The sequence below is a fragment of the Macrobrachium rosenbergii genome, chromosome 36 (assembly GCF_040412425.1).
Source record: "Macrobrachium rosenbergii isolate ZJJX-2024 chromosome 36, ASM4041242v1, whole genome shotgun sequence".
In the NCBI taxonomy this organism is placed as follows: Eukaryota; Metazoa; Arthropoda; class Malacostraca; order Decapoda; family Palaemonidae; genus Macrobrachium; species Macrobrachium rosenbergii.
The window spans coordinates 24235908-24243407 of record NC_089776.1 but is presented as its reverse complement, the minus strand read 5'-3'; the positions used below and the strand labels follow the sequence as shown (position 1 = coordinate 24243407).

General features: G+C 33.5%; 1 long non-coding RNA gene across 1 annotated transcript in view; it reads right to left on the bottom strand.

Annotated features, from left to right (window-relative positions):
• The window catches only part of LOC136825019 (uncharacterized), a 301632-nt gene extending 295372 nt beyond the window's left edge, over window positions 1–6260 (bottom strand). Inside the window, exon 1 of the long non-coding RNA XR_010849209.1 lies at window positions 6056–6260. This is a non-coding gene — a long non-coding RNA (uncharacterized lncRNA). The remainder of the gene's footprint in view (window positions 1–6055) is intronic.
• Between the last annotated feature and the right edge of the window lie 1240 nt (window positions 6261–7500).

The window sequence follows — 7500 nt, the reverse complement described above, 5'->3', positions numbered from 1 at the left end:
TATATATATATATATATATATATATATATATATATATTATATATATATATATATATATATATATATATATATATATATATATATATATATTATATATATATTAATATATATGTATATATATATATATATATATATATATATATATATATATATATATGTATGTATATATATATATATGTATATATATATATATATATATATATTCATATATATATATATATATATATATATACATACATATATTCATATATATATATTTACACATATATTCATATATATATGTTACATTCATATATATATATATATATATATATTATATATATATATTAATATATATATACATATATATACATATATATATATATATATATAATATATATATATAATATATAATATATGTGTATATATTTTTTTCATATATATATATACATGTAATTGTAATAGCCACAATGCCCTCGTAACTTCTCGAATTCTTTTTTGGATTATCTAACACACAGAACTGGGAATGAGTTTAAATATAGAATGTGCTGAAAACTTTCATTTTTAAAGCAATGAAGTGTAGAAATTTGTTTCACATCCATGCTCTTAAAGCGTTATTAATTTTGTATGTAGCTCTCAACGCACTGATAGTGAAACAGATACGATTAGTGATACAGGCAAGAAATTTAAATATCCTTAGTCTGTATAAGACAATACGTTAGTCAGCAAAAAAAAAAATGTGATAATAGCACAAAGTCTAATAACACATAAAACTGCTTGTACTAGTAAAAGATATTATTAATTTCAAAGACATCCCCCATCTACTTGAAAATTTTGAGTTAATGTGGCATTTAAGAGTTATAAAACTAAGAAATATGAACCTGTAAAAACACTCTCGACTATACTAAATGATGTGCATATCAAATACCACGTAGGTCATGAAATAACTTTTATATTGGCCAAACTGGAAAAACACTGAGAAAAGAAGGGCATAAAAATGTTTAAGATATATATGATATTTTCGTACATGTTGATAAAAACGATCATACAAAAAACTGGGTAGAGGAACAAATGATATTTTAATAATGCACCGGAAATAAACATTATGGAGCCTAGTTTCTTAAAAGAAACATCTTGTGAAAATATAAATATCAGCCAAGGTATGAATAAACTTGATCCTTTAATCTTAAAAGAAATATGTAATATGTATAAATGTTAAGGAAGGTAGCTGACATACTGTAGATCAGAAGAAGGAAGGTGACCACCCACACCGATAATTAGATTTTTAAAGGGACTACTTGACCTCAAACACAAATAAGTGTATGACTCCACCCCCTCGCACCTATCAGCTATGTACAGTATATTTGGGTTTCCAACAGTCGGTATGTTCGTTTGTACTGTCCCTCCAGCATCTATACAGTACATTACATTTATACCTCTACAGTATATGTATATATACATATACATATATATATATATATATATATATATATATATATGTGTGTGTGTATGTATGTATGTATATTGCATATACATACATACATATATATATATATATATAGAGAGAGAGAGAGAGAGAGAGACAGAGACAGACAGGAGCAGCTTGAAAAAGCATATGTGCATAATTAATAACAGAAAAATTATGTAAAAGTCAGACCTAAGAAAAAGATATTGCGCTTGACTGTACTTTCAAAAAAAGGCATCTTAAACGAAAAACTGGGTAGTTTAGTGCAGAAGCAAGGGAGCAAAAACTATGAGTATAAACTCACTGCTGTGCAAAGGGAAAGTCCTGCTTTATATGCAATTTTATAGAAGTAAGCGTGAAACTATTAGCAAACTTGTATGTTTAAATGACTGTGCAGTAAAAACATATAAAGATTTCTTGTCTCTCCTGCTAAATCTCACGATATTTATAGCAAAAAATAGAACTCTGAAGCCAGTAACCATGGCTTTTGATGCCTCAGTTTAAAAAAAACTAATCCAACAGTCATTCAAGAAGAAAAACTTGTAGCCTTACTGGACTGCACCTAGTAACCTATAACAAAGACTACTATCTAAGTCATCATTTCTCTCAAATATCTTTCAAACTAATTATTTGATCAAAATGGTACTTTGACAGTGTACAAGACACCTACCGCTAAATTTTGGTAAGATAGTGCATTGTCAAATGGTTTTAGTTAAGGCGTATACTCTTGATTTACATGGCGTTGCCAAGCATCGCCAAACTATGCATTCGAACGTCCTTTATCCCCATCCCGTCCCTCCCTCTCCCTTACCCTCCTCATCCCTCCCTTAACCCACTTTCCTGGCCTCCCCATCCCTGGCCCCCCTTTCCTGTCTATGGGGGATAGCGGACGTTCGCTTACTAGATTAGTCCTGCTGACTCATGCCACTTTGCCTTTAAAAGTCAAGAGTAAACGCCTTAACTAACACCATTTGACAATGCACTGTATTACCAAAAATTAGCGGGAGGTGTCTAGTACACTGAGTCAAAGTACCATTTCAATCAAATAATTAGTTTGAAAGATATTTGAGAAAAACGATGACTCGCAGTCCCTGAAATAGATAGTAACTATATCAGGGTGCTTAAAAATTTAACAGAATTATCCTTTTTTCTTGAGACGCATTATAAACTATTTTGACTTAAAACTGTAGAAAATGAGACAAGCAAATACAGCTTTCTGAGAAAGAGCAACCACGAGCCTTCAATCGATATACGGGTCATGAAAAAAGTATAATTTAAAATGCAAACCGGCACCTAAAAGGCAAACATTTCCCCACTCTCACGTGTAATCCCTTAGAGCAAAAGGCATTTTCTGTTTCGTGTCGGACGCTTTTGCTCTCTTTCATAGGTTTGCTTTATGCTTGGCGCTGTTTGTCTTCTTTTTTGTTGCGAATAAATTTCTAAAAATTTCATCTAAATTTTTCGTAACCCATGACTAGAGAAATACGGGCATGTATCGTATGTTGCAATTTCTGCGGGTACGGGAACCGTAGCTCAAGATTCTGAAAACTACGGTACAGGAAACCTACGGCGCATGCATATTATTAGTAAACAAACGACGCATTCAGTTGTTTCCTCTTCGTTCAAGAATCTTACGAAGATAGAAATTTTAGCGAATTTCGGCAAATCAGAAGACTCAGCAGTCAAAGGATATGGAGATGCTAACTTTGTCAAGCTCTACAAGAGAAGCTCACGTGCTGTGGAAAAATATGTAGACAACTTACTCGAGCGTGCCAACAAGAGTCTGGTGCCTGGGACAGCGTTTGAAAACTACTGAAAAATAATATTAGGACGGAATATGGACTTCTTAATCACGAATGAAGAGGCAAACACTGAGTGAGGGCATCGTTTAGTGATGATGCGCATGCGCCGTACTTGGCCCGTCTCTTAGTATCAAGAATCTGGAGGTACAGTTCCGCACCAGCAGAATTTGCAACATAGATACGTACCCATATCTTGTGCCACTTCTGTTATTATAACAATACAAAATTCTATGGCTACTTCTGTTATTATAACAATACAAAATTCTATGGCTACTTCTGTTATTATAACAATACAAAATTCTTTGGCTTTCTGAAGAATTTTATATTGTTATTATAACAATATACTTCAAAAGCCTACACAAGAATGGTATTTTTGATACCTGCATTTGTCAGAACATGCATTCTAATAATAACAATACTAATAATCACAACCTTCCGTGGTTTGGATAAAAATACAAAATTGACGTAAACAATAAAATTTAAGTGTGATAATATTAATAAATGATTTTTATAAAAGAAAATTGGTCAGGTAAACCAAGTCTTTGGTAAAGAGCAAACCCGGATGAAAATCCTAATTCGTTTCCATTATCGAAAACTTTCCGGAAATGGAAAGACTAGATTCATTATCAAACTGAATCACATACATATTTGTAAGATTTAGCTCAAACAAGACCAGGTTATTCCTCGAGTAAGCTGCTAGAATTGTTATAATTCCTTAAAATCCCGAACTAGAGCCCACATATGAGGCAATGCCTTTGAAGTCTAACCCGTTCCCACTCGTCATAGTCAAGTGAATACATCATCCATACACGATATTCCTTAATCACGCGAGAAATAAGGAGTTAATTCAGATGGCATTCCGCGAGCAAATGGGTTAGAAGCGAGAGATTTGGCTAACTTTCCCGGAGGCAATCTCATATTCATGAGAAATGGCATGTCAGTTCAATCTAACTTTGTTCCACTGACTTCAATTAATCTGTTCGATAATGAGGGCTAGTTAAATGGAATGGAATATAGTCTTCAGGCCAAAGGCCAAACACTGTGACCTATGAGGTCATTCAGCGCCGAAACGGAAATTGCGAGTAGGTAAGTTTGAAAGGTGTAACTGGAGGAAAACCTCGCAGTTGCACTATGAAATAATTGTTAGGAGAGGGTGGATAACAAGATGGAAGAAAGAGAACATGAAAGGAGGTACAGTAACAGGAATGAAAGAAGTTACAGCTAGGGGCCGAAGGGACGCTGCAAAGAACCTTTAGTAATGCCTACGAGGGACTAGTTAAATGGAAATAAGATAGGTTTTCACTGATATCGGAATATTATTCAAGACTGTTTTACTGCTTTACTCAAATGGGATATAAATTTTCCATTTCGAATCATTTATACTACAAATGTTTGAAAAAAACAATCTATCCTCAAAATTTAAGCTTTTCGGCGAGTTTTACTAACCTGCACCAACTAACCTTTATTTAGAAAAAAAGACGAAAACTTCACCTTTACATATAACAGGTTTCCATTACACGTATTCCTTTAGTTCTAAGTCGTCAACGTCCAACTGACAGCTGATAATAAACTATAATGGCTTTTCAGTCTAAATTTCAAAATTTCTTCTTGAAGTTTGACCTTATGCTTTAACAACAAACTTGATAATTACGGATTTCCAAATTGATCATAACTTTTAGCATGGAAATAATAAGACTCCTACTTGAAATATCCTAGTATCCTATCCCCTAAGTTTGTGAATCTCGTGGCCTCTCAACTGTTCAGTAATGTTTTTGTTATTTGGCTATGATTTTTCACGTAATTTTATTTTTAATAACTATCAGTTTTAGTTTGAACATGCGTAATATAGGAACCTTCAACAATGATATTCAATATTCCGCTATCGTTTCGAAATAAAGGTATTGACTTTAACCAAAGTATTATTGTTAACTTTCTTTTTTAAACTTATCCTTACAAATAAAGTTTCAGGGAAATTTTTAAATTATTGTTCACACATTACCTGCTATTACTAAGCGATGTTGAAGTCATTTCTAAAACCTCAATGTTAATCAGTAACTGTGTGCAAAAACTAATTTTGAATGTTGCTTGCAAAATATGTCTTCATCGTATGTGCCTAATGGCAAACTGTGCATTCTCACAGGCCACTAAGACTAATCAACAAACACCTGATTCGTAAATATCAGCATACCATCGAAACTTCCAAGATCATTTCAGAAGACAGAACAAAACTTCCGATTTGTGCTTTTCATACAGTAAAATTGAATCCATCACTAATCTTTCTTAGAAATATATCTCCCTGTAATACATTAAGAGATGACTTCAACCTCTCATATCTCACTTTTATATCTCAACCGGGAATTTTCGAGCTTACTTCTTTTTCTCGGTACTGATACTCTATTTGACTGCCATCTTAACCAATAGTGCAGCATTTGATAAGGAGTTAAGATTGTAGTGGAAAGATGAAGAAGAATCATCTCTCTCTCTCTCTCTCTCTCTCTCTCTCTCTCTCTCTCTCTCTCTCTCTCTCTCTCTCTCTCTTTTCAATCACAGATTTACTGTCATGAGTAATTCCTTTTTTGCTTTAAAATTCTTACCCTCACGTTTTTGGCTAATCTTTTTCTCTCTTTAATAATGCAACCCATGAGCTTGAAGCCTCTCTAAAGAAAGTCAAGTTTGTTCACGTCTTAATAACTAAAATCACAGTAGTTGCCTATACTAATCAGTATTTTTTCTAGTTAAATTTTCACTAAACAGAGAATATAATCAACTAACAGGAAAGATAAAGTATTAAAATACCAAAATTTCTCACCTTCATTGAATCTGTGGTTGATGATGCGATCTTTAAAGTAATGTTCTCTCTTGTACTCAATTTCAGTGGACTAATTTGCCTATTTTTCTCTCCTATGCGAAGGAACCTGTGGTGTCTCCTTAAATGTCGAGTTCTTCCTTCATTATAGAAGTTACTGATGTTGAAAGGAAATGAGGCTGAGGAACCGGTAACTTTATTGTGTACCCTGTAACAAAATAGCGTTGTGACATATTTTTCTCTGTCATATACATTTCATAATGCTGAAATAAAATTTCACCTAAGAAAATAATTATTTTCAAGAAAACAAAAATCACATACCATACACGGAAAAAAATAATAATGATATCATCAGTTTAACGGATCGTAAATAAATTTATTTCCGTGATTAAGATTTAAATTAGCAGCCTCGTAAATATGACAGACCATTAAAAGTAGTTTTCTAATTTTAGGTTCCTGATCTGTTCATTTCCTGAAATCAAAATTTCATCTACCTTCGTTTCCTTGTCTATTTCCCAACACCAAATTGTTCACCGATGCAAAAGATGGAATATGGACAGTTGGGATCCCTTCTTTGCCCAGGATTTATATATAGGTCACGGACGCTGATGCTACAGTACGGGTTTTTCCTGTTGCCAAAGCATTCGGGTATCACAGCAGAAATGAGCTGTGATAAAAACTGAAAAATGAGCCGAAGTTTCTTCGGCGCAATAGACTTTTCTGTACAGCGTATAATGTCGTATGAAACTCTCAGCCACGACCCATAAAACTCTCAGCCGCGGCCCATGAAACTTTTAGCCACGGCCCGTTGGTGGCCTGTGTTGTTGGCACAGTGATGCTAGACTCACGATCATGGCTAAATAAACCTTAAATAAAATAAAAACTACTGAGGCTAGAGGGCTGCAATGTGGTATATTTGATGATTGGAAGGTGGATAATCAACATAGCAATTTGCAGCCCTGTAGCCTCAGTAGTTTTTAAGATCTGAGGGCGAACAGAAAAAGTGCGGACGGTGAGACAGCTATCTCAATGGTTTTCTTGTACAGAAAATTAGAAAAAAAATTACAGCCCTTCCTTACGTGAATTGATAATAAAAATTCATACACGTAGAGGATTCTGAACTGATAATCAACGTTTATCGCTAAATTTAAGCCCAGGTAACTCTCAAAAAACTAATATGAAAGAGAATTCCATTTCCAAATGACTATCCAGACCAAAACCAACAGCAATTCGCGAATATGGATGTCTATCATTAAACGCATACAAGTAAAATGGTTATCAAAATATAAATATTACAGCTGTAACCACAGAATTGGTTCTTTAATAATAACACGAGCATAAAATACCTTCATGACCAGAAAAAAGACGTATCACCAGGTTCCTATTTTCTGAGGTTTTTGTGCCTTTACCCATCTACTTTACAATTTCCCAGTTAAAGGGATAAGAAT